The sequence below is a fragment of the Neocloeon triangulifer genome, unplaced genomic scaffold, assembly GCF_031216515.1.
Source record: "Neocloeon triangulifer isolate White Clay Creek 2 clone unplaced genomic scaffold, ASM3121651v1 ptg000002l, whole genome shotgun sequence".
Classification (NCBI taxonomy): domain Eukaryota; kingdom Metazoa; phylum Arthropoda; class Insecta; order Ephemeroptera; family Baetidae; genus Neocloeon; species Neocloeon triangulifer.
The window spans coordinates 5,280,906-5,296,873 of record NW_026775545.1 but is presented as its reverse complement, the minus strand read 5'-3'; the positions used below and the strand labels follow the sequence as shown (position 1 = coordinate 5,296,873).

Below are 15,968 nucleotides of genomic sequence, written 5' to 3'. Positions count from 1 at the left end.
GACTTGCTCTTGTAATTGCTCACAAATTAGCTCGGCCAATTTGCGTGCCTGGGATTTTTTCGTGCAGAGTGCTTTTGCAGACCGGAGTCGGTGGCAGCCACTTTTTGGTGAATTCAGTCTGCGTGTGCATGTGTTCCTGAAAATGGCGGCGGCTGCCGAACGAACGAACGAATTTCGCATGCTGAACTCGCACCAAAGGCAAAGGCGGAATTCGACTTTTTTCACTAAAAAATGGTCGGATGGCGGCGGAGAGCGCGCGTCGTCGCTAGTGAAAAAAAATATATATATTTCTCGGGTGATGCGGTGCCGGTTGTTTCATATATCGCGCGGGTGCCAATGTCTTCCATTTATCACCTCGCAGCAATCCTGTGTCACCCCAGTAATCCGGCGAAAAAGAGCTGCAAGACGCGCAGGAAATTTACATTGATTCGCAGGCGGCGCGAGGATTCCAATTCCCAGGCACGCCGCCGGCGAAGAAAGAGAGCAGGCACTCTTTGAAATTTCTATTTGCGAGCAGAAAAAAGACCTCCAAAATGATATGTGCACTAAATGGAGTTTGGCTGTGCCAGCAGCGACCGACGAGAGAGAAGTCGAGGTCGCTTTTGGATTTGCCGGCGGATTTGGGAAAACACGAGCGCGCGAGAAAGCCGCTTTTTAAAAGGCAAATTTTGCGGAAATCTCGGTGAGAAACAGGATTTTGACGTGTTTCGCTGCCGCGGTGCATGCATGTGGACGGGGAAATGCGCGAGCGTGTAGCGGGCAAACGGGCGGAAAATGCGAAATGAAATGTGTTTTTGATCTCTCCGATAACATGCGCCAACCGGCAACCTACCAAACCGAGAGAGCATGACGCTTCCGAATTGAAATTGTGCCGCGGGCTTGCGAAAAAAGGTCGATAGACCGACACAACGAGGCTTCAATTGTGCAATATTCACCGTTGTCGGCAACAGACTGCAAATTGTGGAATTGAAAATTCAAATTGCCTTACTCTACAATTTTAATATCAAAATTACATGCTTGAAAATAAAAAGAAGCATCAAGATATTTTATCTGGCAAGTAGTCAACTATGTTAATCATAAAAAATTTATTTTATTATATTAATACTTTTCTTATTTTGCAAGTTAATTGCATTTATTTATAATTTAATGCTTTTTTTATATTTAAATTAATTAATTAAGTATTTCAATTTTATATATAATTTTGTTTTTCTAATTCACTTAAGTTAAAATAAATATTTTAAACAATAGTAGTTAGTTCAAAGTTGTTTAATTACCTAAGCTCACAGTCTGATTGAAATTGAAACATTCAACAAAACTTACTTTAGGGCTAAATGGACCTTCTCAACTTTAATTTTTTAAGGGGAAAAGATTTCATGCTAAAAAATTAATTGTTTGGAATAGGCAGAATAGCTGCTTCCAATCAATAATGTTTACTTGAACGAAAGTGTGATGAGGGCCAGAATAGCAACTTGTTCAGCATATATATTTTTTCTCCCTTCAGATAACGGATAAACAGATTGATTTACTTATAATATAATCGCAAAAGAATTTATTGTGAATTTTGTGAAAAATAATATTTCCTCTAGACACAAACTTGTTCCATGTTGATAATTTTCGTAGCATAATCTTTGAGTTCATTTTCTTTATTTTCCTACAAATAATTGCTTAGCAACTTTTTTATAATTTTCACGTAATTTTAACTTTTCCACACATCAAGCATAATATTAATAAAATTTTATTGATCTAGAGAAGACATTAAGCTTACAAATTTATTTAATTGATCATTTTCCTCTGGTTTCATATATAAACCGAGGATTTCACTAGAACGCAGCGACTGTCGCTGGCGTAAGCAACTCCGACACGCGGAAAACTAACCGGGAAAGAAATCGCGGCTTAATTCAACCTTAAGCCTTTGTGTCTTCCTGCAGCATTCGCGTGCTCCTTCTCGTTCGGATTAATAAACTCCAGCTTGCGATGTTTATGCGAAATTCAACCACTCTGCTTGTGAGCGAACTTTTGGTAGCACAAAATAAATAATTACCCGCTCGATTCAAATTGGAAAATAATCGGAGCGAAACGGAGCCGCTGAACTCAACAAGTAGCATGATTTATTATTAAAACGGGCGATACATTGTGCATTTCCTCCTCTCCTACACTCGGCCGGAGCAAAATACACATGCGTCATTTCAACGGCTGAGTAAGTCATTTAAAATTTATCACCGCAAACATTCAAACATTATTCAACGGGGAGTAATGATATGCGCCGCCAAATTGAATTGGCTTCTGTGCGCCAGAAAAAATAAACTGCAGAGAGAAGAAAACTTTTCAGACGAAGCAGGCGAATCGTGACTAATTGAAATCAGAAATTATGCAGGGCTCTCTCTCGTCACGTCGAAGTAATTTGCGGTTTAATAAAATTAGGTGAAGGGCCTCGAGATTAGAGAGCGAGGGTCGACAGAATGCACAAATGGACCGTGAGATGCGACACTCTACATATAGAAAGGGTGCCGAATTGAAATTCATACGACGTTACCTGCAATTGTCATAATTTATATCGTAAGAACGAACGAACAGGAAGGATCTACCGGCTGCATAACCTCTCTCGCGAAAACCCGCACATAGAAATTTATACATAGATGGAGGAGGAGGCTGCGGCGACATGTAGCGAGGTGGTGTGCTCTTGAAAGTCGAAATGGAAAACCGGTTGTGCGCAGAATAGCTAACCAGATTGCCCATCCAGCCTGCTTTTGCATGATATAAGCCGGCCCGGGAGCTAGGCTGTGTGTATGGATGCCAAATTTGGCCCCTTTCTCGCTGCTGCAAATGGAAAATGTATCGCGCACAATAAATATCGGCAATAAAAGCCGCCGATATCTTATTATTTCTCTCTCCCCATATATGAAAAAAGCAGCAGTTTTTCCATTTGTGCTGCCGGCAGTGAAAAAAAAGCGCTTTTCCCACAGCGATGCGTGAGCGGTAATAATAATAATTGCAGCCAGATATTGGAAACGGATCGTAAAAATTGTTTTAACAGACACGCTCACTTTGATAAATGAGGCCTTTTATTGCGGCACGCACCTCTCTCGGCAAATGTCGAATGTAAAAGTCACTTATTTCGGTACATATTTATTTATACACGAGCCGACGTGCTGCAACCAGTGTTTTCGGACCGCCCGTTGCCAACTTTTTTTGCACGCTTGTTTTTCTTGTGTCATTCACTCGTAAACAAACTCGTCCGCCGGCATTATTATTGGTCGCATTCGGGTCAACGACGACGTGAATTTTGATTCGGTGAAAAATGGGAATAAAAAAAAAAGAAAGTGACTGCGAAAAAGCTGCTGCCTCTGGTTGACTGTGCGGCGTGAATGACGGAAAATTATATTTTTCCGCCCCGGTGGATTCATTTGCGAATTTCATTCCGGTTAAGCTTTTTAGCACTTTCGTGCAGCTCTCTCTCGTTTCCACCGCTGGAAACCTCAATGCGGCTCGTTTTAATCCGATGTTCTCAACAATGGAGGTAGGTGTGCTGTACACCTGCACGGCCGCTAAACGCAAACAGAAAATAATAATAATAGCACATGCGTGCGGACCGGATCCAGCGGGGAAAAACGTTTTTGCTCTCCGAGAGTAACATTGCATGTTTTAAAAGGACAAACAAATGGCGTAAAACGAGGGTACATATGTACCATGCTGGTCCATAAAAGCTAAAATTTTCCATGTCAGCACTTTTGACAGTTATTCTGTGTGCTAGAAATTTTTATGTTTAATAGAAACCTTCATTTGATGGGCAAAGTGGCTGAAAAATTTCAAATATTGTTCAAGCTGTCTATACAAAATTGCTTTGAGTTCAATTGCATTTTTTTCAAACAACTTTACTTGCTTTGGTTTCAAAACCATCACTGAGAGTAAGCAATTGAAAAAAATAATAAATCATTTAACTAACTTTTTTAAATTCTTGCTGGTATTTTTTGAATTCAATAAATTTAAAATTTTGAATTATAATTTTTATGATATTAATGATTCAGAGTTTGGCAGATTTTGAATTGCAGTAGTTTGATTCGTTACAATTTACAATAGTATACAGTAAATATTATTAATTTTTTTTATTTTTTATATTAATTTAAATGATAAACTACTTTTTATAGGCTCATTATAAATTTTTTATATAATATTAGTAATTTAGACGTATGGAAACAAGTAGAAGGAAACAGTCCAGTCATATTATTTATCTTTTCCAACACTTCCTTATTGACACTGCATAATTATATAAATTTATACTATCAATAATAATCATATTTATATTCTGGATTGTACCATGCAAAAGGAATAATTTTACATAAAATTTTATTTTTAAATAAAGTAATGTGAAAAAGATTTAAAAAATTAAAATTATGAAAAATATACATCAATTTTGCTTTATTTTAATAAGTTTGAATATATTTTTTGAAACTCAATTTTTAATCTAATTACTACATATTACCATGGAGTTGCCAGTGCTTAACACTTCTTAGACCGTTTAGCCTTAAATTGCCTAAGGAAGCAGCACGTGTCTGCGTTACACGGCTAATAGGGTAAAAAATTTACGGTAGCAAGTCGAGAGCAAGTTGAGTGATTAGCGGAGCTCATGCTTCGTATATGAATAATTTATCCGCCCTCAAGGACAGCGATGACGTCCTATTAGTTCTCGTCCCGAGAGTCACTGCCGGCGCCCGTTGCAACAAAAACAATTTTAATATCGTCTTTAATGTGCAAACAGTACTTTCAGGTACAACATGCAAAAACACACATAAAAATCGGCGAGTGATTATCAGCGAGCATGCGAAAGGAAAAACAAAAAGACCCACTTGACATAAAAGCAAAAGCACACTCACAAAAACGTCATTCTGTTTTTAATAAAAGCTCTCGGCAGAAGGGCACGCGGCCGTCGCTCTCTCGCATTTTTCAGCGCGCGGCATTAATTATTCAGTCGCGTGCTGGCCCAACTATGAGCCGAAAGGAAAAGCAGAGCCGGCGAAATTCCATTAGGAAACAAACGACGGGCCGATTCGCAGCGAGGCAATTGTCGCCGCCCTGCAAACAGCCAGCGAAAGACATAAAAAAATCCGGCCGGGACAGGCATAAAAATGAGCCGAACGGATAAAAAAGGCACAGTTGGAGGAGTTCAATCCAATTTTAGATGCATCATTGGATCCTTCCTTACTCGGCCGGCCCGCCGAGCAGAGAGAAAAAAAGGAGGCGTTCGCTAATATTTTCAATAAGAGACGAGGACTGCCCTGGCGAATCGCTTTCTGTATCATCCAGCAGAAAATAACTATTTGGCCGGCAGGACAAAAAGTCTCGGGGAAATATCGAATTTTCTCCTTGGTCCTCGGCCACCCGCAGCTTTTGTTCTTCCGCTGTGTGTAAGAATGGTTAAAAATTATATCTCCTCTTTTTTGCATCGCCTGGGAAGGAAGAAGAGAAAAAAGAAGGCAGAGAGGATAAGAGAAAAAGGGCAGCAACAGTTTCGGGCGCTGGAATCATCTTAATAAACTGCTTTTCTCGTCTCGGCGAGGAAGAAAGAGTCTTATTTGGACGCAGTGGTAACTTTTTATGCACGTCCTCCGGGGATTTGGACAACGGCGCAGACAATGCTCGCCTCACTGGCTCGGCCCGCCAACTTCCTCTCACTAGTTAGGAGTAATTTCACGCAAAATAATTGAGCGAATCCTCTGCCGCTTGTGCCGAGAAGGGTAAACACCGACCGCATTTTTTATGCATGCGCACTCGGGGATTTGAAATTTTTAAGTGGAGCGCACGAGACGAGATGTACACGGCGTTTATTAAGGCGGGGACACGCCGTCCTTGGTGGATTTCATGCTGATCAGTGTTTCATGCTAATGACGTTTCTCCTAACCACGCAGATTTAATTAAAAAGCAGAGTTTCAAAGTTGGGGTTAATTAACCCAGATGCAACACACAGCTCATTTAAAATCATTGAGCGTTTCTCATAGTAACTTTTTTTTTCAAAAACTTCAGTAAAGCTTTCTTTGCTGAGAGTTGCATTACTGACCTATATCTTTTGTTATCTTTCATCGTGTGATTTTTTTTTTATAAAATATGAAAATTAAAAATATAATTAATATAATTAAAAATGTTTCTGATTTATGATGAAAGAAAATTTAGGTCAAATTTAATGTAGATTTTTGCTTTCAGCTTTTTTAGTTCTAAAATCCTTATATATTTAAAATTGTGTACAAACCAGTTCACATTTTTGAAACACATCACTCAGAAAACATGGCTCACAATTTACAAAGTAGTTCAAGAGCTATAAGAAATATTTCACAATTTGAATCGCTCGTATCTGCATGCATTTTATTTCAACAGAGCTAATTCCAAAGTTACCCGAGTCTGTTCTTTCAAAGAAGGAATTTTGCAAAACGTACGTGCTTGACAAAAAAAAATACTCCCTTTATTTTTGCACCAGTTCCCGCAAAAGCTCGTCCCGCCATAAATCCACGAGGCGAATTTCCGCATGGCTGCTTGCATTTTACTACAGTCCATTTTAATTTTCTCCGCAGCACCAATTGATTCACTAGCTCTATCTCTCTCCTCGTCAAAAGTACGAGAGATTTTCCCCAAAGCGCTTTACTTCTCTTTGATTGCCTCGCCATCATAAAATCCAAGTACATAGGAAAAAGTAGCAAAAAATTACGCTTTGACGTCATTTGATTTTTGTAAAAAAAAAAATCCACACATCCGTGGCACTCCAATTTCCTAGCCATGCAAAATATGTACGGAGAGAAGCCGAGAAGCGGCTGCTTCGATTGTTGCCAGGGCAACTTGTCAATTGCACGAGACGTAAAACGGATAGGTTGATGCGGTTGATGGGTCTCGTAGCGAGCTTCGTAATAAAAGCTATACAGCGTCGGTCGGTTTCTCCGAAGGCGGAATTGGTTCGACCTAGTTTGATGCAAAAACTTTCAAATTCTCGCGCAATAAACGTCCGAGGCTTTGAGCGAATAATGAAAACTAATTCACACCCCGTTGGCAGATCATCGCCATTAGGATCTTCAGAAGCAGAAATAAATTCCTCCTTCGGGGGCAAAAACCGACACACTACTTGTTGGCCCGACCGGGTTGGAAATGAAACTCCCCTCGCCGTCACAATGAGGGCCGTTTTTCTTCGGCTATACTTGGGGCTGAACGAGATCAAATTACACACACACACACAAAACTGGCCAACTTGTTCGAAACAATACATCTTCAGCCGACTGCCTGCCTAAACTTTGAAATTTAGAAGGAAAATTTTGCGCAGCGCCCATTAATTCCGCTCGGCTCTGATTATTCATGTGTCAGGGCCAGAGTTAGAGAAGGAACAAAAAGCCGTAGGAGGGAGCGACACGCAGCGCCGCTGATTTAGGCGCAATTCTCCAGAGGTGCCGCGCCTGCCAGCCGCCCCACCTAATTATGCGTGCATTTTCTGCTCTGCACCCGCGACACGCAAACCCACTTCCTCTAAATATTTCAATTATAAGACGGCTTATAGCTTATGAAAATCTAATCGACGTTTGCATCAAAAATTTATTACCAGCCGTGAATATTGAGGGCGTCGGTCACGCCGAGATTTCCTCCAAATTTTCGTGTGAAAAATAAAAAGTTAATATACACATTGGTTTTTGTTACACGCTTTAATATTTAGCATTTTAAATATAATATATATAAATTTTAATAATTGTTTTGATTTTATAAATCTTTTTGCAAACTAGCACACATTATTTAAAATTTAAAATATTTATAATATAAAATATTTCTATTTTTTTCAATTATGTGAAAAGATCTTACAAATTAAATAATTATGTTGAAGTTTTAATTGATCAAAGATATTAACTTTAAAAGTGACGATCAATAGAAAAATAAATATATATGAAAAGCTGGTGCATTTTATAACCTATTAAATTATAATAAATTTATATTATAAGCCCTTCATTATTTGAGCTGGAAGTTAATAATCTGCGTCAAGTACATCATTATGAAATATATTACGCGTGTTTAATCAATTATTTTCGAAAACTCTATGAAACAGCATTCCAAATGCATACATCGAGTGTTCTATAATGATCTTATTGATGATAATCAAAGATGTGAAGCTGCCAATCATTCTTAATATTGTATTTTAAACCTTCAATTGATGCATGGAATTGAAGAATTGCTTTCACTTCTTATTGGTAAAAGACTGTGATCAACAATTTGTATAATACAATTGTTTGTTTGTCCATTGTTGCAAAAAATTATTGAAAAAAATCAATTGTTGGCAGTTACGATTGAATTTTTAGACAAAAAGGGCACCTCTGCAGTGAGCGTCAGTATTAAACTTGAGCCTTTCAGAGGGGAAAAGAATAAATTTCAGAATATTTTCATTTTTATATGTATATAAACAAAGAAATTATTTATACCAGCTAATAAATTTGTATTATTTTTTTTTATAGCACCAAAGATAGAATAAAGACAAAGTATAAGAAGAATGGTGCAAAATGTTTGTAAGATGAAACAAGATCTCGGGTTAACGCACTTTAGAGCAGACGTTCGCACATCATCCTTTGAACGTCTCGCGTCGTCTTTCGCAGTGCCATTTTCGCGCGGGCCAAACGGACCTCGCCTCCCACAGCAGTCGCATTTTTGCGGCAGATTCCTTTTGATTCTCTTTGGCACCGGCCATATATGCCGGATTTTCATTACAAAGGACGAGTTGCGGAGAGAAACACACTCGACGCGGCCATTACACGTTATATGTCGTCGAGCTGCTGGCGAAAGTGGTAAACTATTGAAACGTAGGCGAGGCGAGTTAAAAGTGGGCGTAAATTGCAAAGTGCCGCCGTTGAAATAATGGAATTGGAATATGTAAATGCGCGTAAGTGCCGCGCTTACTTTGTAGGCGGCGGCCAAATTGCGCGCTCTCCTCGTTGCCTTTGAAGTGAGCACAAGGAAAACAAGTTGAATATAAATAGATTTGAGGCTAATGAATTTGAGTCAAAGAATCAGAATTTAGCCCTTCAGTTAACAAGCAGTCAACTCTCTTTGACAAAGAACAACAGGCTATTAATATATTCAACATGGTGGCTTTTTTTATCTAAAAAAAACTTTTTAATATAATTTTCCTTTATGATGTTAAAATAAATTTGAAATTTTTTTTACATTGATAAGTTTGAATCAGATTTCTTAACCAAAACAGATTATTTAGTTAATTTAATTTTCTTAAGAAATATTATAAAGTTATTCAGTGTTTAATATTGAGAATAAAAAATTTATTTTCTCATGGAAAAATGCAGATCAAATTTAAAATGCAAATTCATCCGTAAAAAAATTAAGCTCCAAACATTAATGGAAATTTTTAAATGTCAGAGTTAGAAATATTCTTTTTTGTTCTTTCGCCGACGTTATTTCAAATTATTTCACAAAAGAAAGGGCGTGGAAAATCAGGCTGGAGCCGGAAAACGATAATTTAATCACGTCACCACGGCTGGTTGGAAGTTACGAGGTCGCGTTTTCCGAAAAAAAAATTCAAGCGCCCTCCGGCAATAAATTCATTTGCCAAGGAGGCCACCGTCTGTGCCGTGCAGTGAGTTAAACGCAGCGAAAAATCCGTGGCGCGACACCACTATTTTAAAGTTAAGCCGCGGAAGAAAATTTTATTCCCACGCTCGTTTTTCATTTCGAGAGGGGCAATTTCAGTTTTTATATGGGGCGCTTTTAAAATACTTTAGGGCCCCATCTCTCTTTGCTGCGCCTCTTCTTTTATTGTATAGGTCGCCATAAATCAGAGTGTGTGTGAGCAGGAGCAGGGGCGCGGCACTGCCCGTGAAATAATAAAGAGAAACTCGACGTGGAGGAAAAAATGTATATAATAAGGTCTCGTGCGTGACGGCGGAATTTCGGAAAAATCTGCCCCGAGAATTAATTTTCTTGGCCAGACTCGTTTGCATAATTTTCCCGGCGGCGACGCCGGCAGACCCGGCGCAGAATTCTCCAGGGGCTGATTTCTGCCTGCAACTTTGTACAGTTCGGGCAAGAAGCAGGGGGTGTGTCTCGGGGCGGGCGTCGTATTAAGTAATTTGATTACGAACAACACGCTCGCCGCAGGCAAACAGTATTAACAATAAGCACGTAGTTTATATTTACCCTCCGTAATGAGTTATGTAAAGACGTGCTGGCCAATTTGCTGCACTTGGACGCCACAATAGGCCGCCGGAACTAACGTTTCCCTGCAGATTTCCCGACGACGCCGGCTAATTAAGGGGAAATGTTGGCTTGGATGAATCTAGAAAATCCTGTTACATGCAACCTTTTCTATCTTAGCTTTAATAATGCGAATGAGTCAGAAACTTCTGGAAAAATATACTTTTTATTCATTTTTTAAAAGTTCATGGAATGATAAAGGAGCTTCGTAACTTGTTGAAAAAAGATTTCTTTATTCAAAATATAAACAAACGACCCCCGAACGAACTTTACTGGTTAGAGCAAAACAATTATTTTTCAACAAAGGAAAAATCCTGTTTATATTTAAGTTTTTCTGTGAAAAAATTTGGTTATTAGTATTTTTATCTAGTGAATGTCCCCCAATATTTATAATTTTAACAGCAAGACTGTCACGTTATAGAAAAATATTCGAAATTCAAATCGCGTTTTAATTAATGGCAATTATCACAAGTATTAAATTGGAAACATTTTTTTGTATTATTATAATTTTGAAATTTTTCTCAAAGTGAAGGAGAAAGACATAATTCTATTTTTTGGAATGCAACTCGACCTTTTCAGTTTCAACAAATTTGAAAACCGCACAACACCAGAGAATTATTTATTTATAACGGGCCACATAAAAGACGGCGGCAGACCGCACCGATTGTGGCCCGCAAAACTTTTGCAACACTTGTCGCAAGGCGCGCGCCACACGACTTGAATGTATCCTAAACGAGCCAACTTTTGCAACATTAATTTCCCTAATGATAACTTCTGTTTTTGATTAATTTTCTCTGCGCTTGTCGCTGAAAGAGGAAGGCGGAACCGAGCGGGTACATAAGTTGAGTTTCGCGTGGCCTCCCGTCGCGCTCACGCTAATTTGGGACGGAGCGCGTGGCCTCTTTTCCTTCTCTGCTCTCTCCCGTCGAGTTAATTTGCAATTAGAGCTGTTTTCTCTTTGTAAGAAATGCGCGCGAATTTGGCAGGTTGACTTTTCCGGGTGGGAGCTTTGGCTTTTGAGAACGTTTTCAATGTGGGTCACGGAATTTGTGCCTAAATTCACAGAAAAGGATTAAATTGAAAAGTCATTTATAATTTTAATTTCTCAAAATAGTAAAATCCAGTTGCATGAAAAAAAAACACATTCTATATCAAAGCAAGAAAGTTAAGTTTATAAATTGAATCAACAAGCGCATTTTTCTTTCATATTCTTAGTTTAAAATTTTCCTTACATACTTTCAGTTATTCAAAATTTAATTCGTATAACTTTTTTTTTTTAATTTCCATCTTTGAAAATTTTCTGTGAATACATTAATTAATAAATAGTTTGTTCAGCTATCATATCAAATTATTCTAAAAAAATAACAAGAATAATAAGTTTTCAATTGAAATTTTTTACAAAAAAATTTTACAAAAAGGATACTCGGAAACATCAAAGCAGCACCAATTCACGCGAATTCATTTGCAAAAAGTAAATATAAAAGGCAATCTTCTTTGTTGATACTCACAAATTTTGTTTTGCCGGCAATTTTTCAGAATCAACTGTGAGTTCTGTCAGGGGATTTCATCACTTCAAACGAATTAAAGCAAAAATCCCGTCGCGATCAATCAAAGGCTGCTAATAATGCTCGATAATCAATTCTGCAAATTCGCCGAGCCCGGGGTAACGATTTCGGCTCTCACACAAAACGGCCATCGCTCTGGAGCTGCAATAAAACAATCGGGGCCGCGACCCTCGGCCATCATGCCGGCCGGGCGAATAAATTACAACCCATCAATTACAATCAACCATGCACCGCTAGAGCCGGCGGCGGCGGCTATATCATTGTTCGGCCGCATATTTATCATTTTCAAAGGCATTTTGATTAATTCTCAATCCGGCGCGCTCGCGTTTTAGTCAATCAAACAAAGCCGGCTCTAATTAAACCGGCCGCTTCGCAATCATCCATATCACTTTTTGTCCCAACAGACGGACGGGCACGGCTCGCAGCAAAAAACGCAAAGAGCAACAAAGTGCCGAGTTCAATTAGAATAATCCAGAGTGAATATTTCATTGCACATTCCGAGTCCGTCTTGCCGATGGCAGAGGCAAAATGAGCTGAGCAAACACACATGCAGCTGACGTGTGCACGTTGTTTGTGCACCTGATGTGCTCCCTTCCCTGGCTTTCTCTCTTCGGGCTGTTTTATTTGCTGGATGCAAATGTAATTACTCTTTCAGACGGAAGATGTTTTAGTTGCGACTCTCTCTCTGTAAATTGCATTTGCACAAACGTGGCTTGCGCTCACGCCCGGCCGACACTTTGAGGCGATAATTGGTGCGCTTTAATTGTTGCAACTCTGGTTCGCACTCCAAACGCTTCGTCGGCACGTCTGCCAGGGTTTAGCAAAATGAACTTTGCAATTCGATGTTGCAGTGAGTCACATATGGTAATTGTACGAGATGCAGAAGAAGAAGTTGCTTGCATATTGTTACACAGAATCTGCTGATTCGGCTCGCAAAAGCTGTTGAAAGTTTCTCTTATTGAGCTCAATTACCATCACGTTTTGTTTTGCTTTGTAAAAGTTAATGGAGCAAATGAGAGCAAATAAAAATAAAAACCAACCTTTTCAATTCAATTTTTTTTTCTTATTTTTCTCTTTGATATTGTAATCAAATATTATATTGATCAAGCTCAATCTTCATCCGCAGCGGTTTTTATTAATTATCTTTCAAATCTAAATTTGAACATAAGAACTAACTTCCTCGTGTTGAGTTCCGTATATTGACTTTTTACAATAAATTGCAGGGATCGATCAAAGATAAAATAAGGCCAATGTATACTAAATTTCTTTTGATGCGCACTATTTTGAGATTTTGATGTGGCGAATCCAAAAAAGTCATTTCTCATCAAAGAAAATTATGCTGATGACTTTTAATAATTTCAATTTTATTTATTATTGTTGTTTATTCCTCCACATTGTTACAAATACATTGTTTTCATTAAACTGTTGAAAAAAAATATTAAAAAAAAATGGATTGTTGTAAAAAACGGCACCACCACTAGCAAATTTTTTTTTCTAAAACTTCCGAGATTAAAAAGACCCCATCCGCAGTGAATTTTAGCAAAAATATAATCCGATTTTCTGATATTGTATTTTAAGGATATTTAATTCTAATTTCCAAAAATAAAAAAATTTAATCTATTTATTTTCCTCCATGTTAGATTAAAATAATTTAAAATTATTAAAATTATACATAGAATATTGTGTACACAAATTCTTAAACATTTTGATTGAATTTCACAAATGAATTTTTTTACTCGTACATCCAATTTGCATGATTAACTCAACCGAGCTAGCTTTTTTCATTCCCTGTACGCTCGAGCCAGTCGTTTCGCAACATCGTTTGGATTCTACTCTAGCTAATATTGCAAAAGCAGCTGCCGTCGGCAGAATGTGTGTATATGAAAATCGATCTCTTTTCCACCAGCATATATGCATGGAAATACCAGCACACGGCATTCGCTCCAACACATCTGATATGTTTTGCGCCAGGATGATTTTCGTGCAAATATTTGACACACACAACACTTTTTCCGAGAGCAGCAGCAACAGAGCGCTCCATCAATTTCTTAATCAATTTTGTCAGAAACTTTTCCTGCGCATTTTCTCAGAAACGTTCCTTCATCACTTCTCTCCGCGGCTGCCGATCAAAATTTGATCACACCTCGCGGCGAAATTCGTTGCGTGCGTAGGCGGCCGGGCATCCTGCTAGTTAACTAATCCGGCTGCAAATCCAATCACTCAATAACCGTCGCTGGCGCTAATCTTCATCAATCAAACAAAATATACCAGCCGAGGCGGTATCGATTGGAAACTGCTTTGCCGATAGCCAAGTTGCAGGAGAAAGAAAAGGAGGAAAAAAGGGAGAAGAGCGAGCATGTTCGCATAATTGGCCGCGTTTGTATTCCGAACAAAAATTCGCCTGCCGGAAATTGAATGGTGAATGTTGAGTGTCATCACCCTTAGGCCAAAAAGGGGGTTAGAAAATTAAAGTTGATATTATATTTAAAAAAGGAATTGAACGCTATTTATTTTGTTTTTATAAATTAATCTAAAAAAATTATTAACCTGATTGAAATAATTTTGACATATAAAGAAATTATTTTTTAAGTAAATATCTGAACTTACAATTAGTATCATTTGTGTTTTTAAGTCAATGGAATAATGTTAACAAATAAAAATGAAATTTGTATTTATAAGTTGAGGCGATCCAAAGGTGCCCAAACTAATCTTAAATTTTAGTCCCCCATTCGTATATGGTGGTTTAGTTGAGCCTTGACCAGGTTAATCTTTTGATTGCTCTGATTAATTTTTCCCAATTAAACATTTAGTCCAGATTAATTTCTTTCAATTTCCATCTTGAAATATAACAGCAAAGCGACCTGGGAAAAATTAAAACTTTTAACTTCTGTGCTCGATAGTACAATAATCTTGAATATTTTACTCTTTCTCCACTGATTTTAGGGGAAATTGTGGTTTCCGTATTGTACGCGATTTTCCTTGCATGGTGTTTAGAATAGGCCGCTTTTGTCGAGCCCTATGCTCTGTCCAAATTGAGCGCTCATCCTATCGCCGGTTCGCTTCTGCTGCGGCTGCGATTGTGGGAGCCAACTCGCGGGGAATAAAGAAGAATGCCATTTTCCATTACAACCACCTGGTATAGGCAGGTAATTTCGATCCGTCGAGAGAGCGTCTATATATCTCTGTAGGTGGCGCAGACAGGCCTTTCTATCTCTGCTCTGTAGCCCGGCCACATTTCCCTCCGCCCGACACATCCCGCGCTCATCCGAGTCCTCTCGCTCGGCAGCCTCTCTTAACATCTCAGATTTCCGCCCACACTCTTATTCCCTGTTTTTGATGGGCGGCTGGATAAAAATATTTGCGTGAATGTTTCTCTTATTTCGTTGCTTCTCCCCTTCACTCCGCTTCATTTCATTTCCTTCCACAGATTATGTCGATCGGAGAGGAAACCCAAAAGATGCTTGATATTGAAATGCGAATATATATTTATAAAAAGATTTTGAAGGAGCGCTTTTAATATAGGGAACGAAGAAGCGAAATTAATTTTCATTTTGGGGTCAGGATGTGCGTCGGCTCAGTGGAAATGCAAGTAATTGGGTCGGAACCACCGCAAATTAAGGGCCTGGAGGTTTTCCATTTCGATCGTCTCTTTGATGCATTTGATTAGGCTGAAGGAGGATGAGTGAAATTGAGAGGCTGATTAATTTTGTTCGGAGCTACGTTCATATCAAATGAGGAGGTTAAAAATAACATTTCATTTTTAATAAAAAGCATTTAAAAGACGGAATATAAAATTTATAGCCAAGGTCTGTTGTTTTTTTCAAAAACAATTTATATTAAAAAAAACCACCTGTCAAATAGTAAAAAATTAATATATTTCATAACTTTCAGTGTTATGCAAGCAATTTATTGTTCATTTAATTTATTTGATTAAAAATCTGTGAAAAAACTTATTAAAGTGATTAGTATTCTAAGTGTTTATAGATATAACATTAAAAATAATTTTTTTTATAAGTACCATGCTTTATACATTTAATGTTTGATCTGAAATGCTCCAAATTGTTCTTTTTTTTTGCATAATGAACAAACAAAATTTATTTAAAGAGCTTCCAAAGGCTCAAATTGAATTTTAAACAAATAAACCAGCATCATTATGCTTTTCCAAGAGTAGCAAGTGACAAATAAAAA

The 15,968-nt window shown here is 38.1% G+C and overlaps 1 protein-coding gene across 1 annotated transcript in view; it reads right to left on the bottom strand.

The window, feature by feature from the left end:
• The window catches only part of LOC132205307 (lachesin-like), a 136,875-nt gene that overhangs the window by 34,894 nt on the left and 86,013 nt on the right, over window positions 1–15,968 (bottom strand). The window lies entirely within an intron of this gene.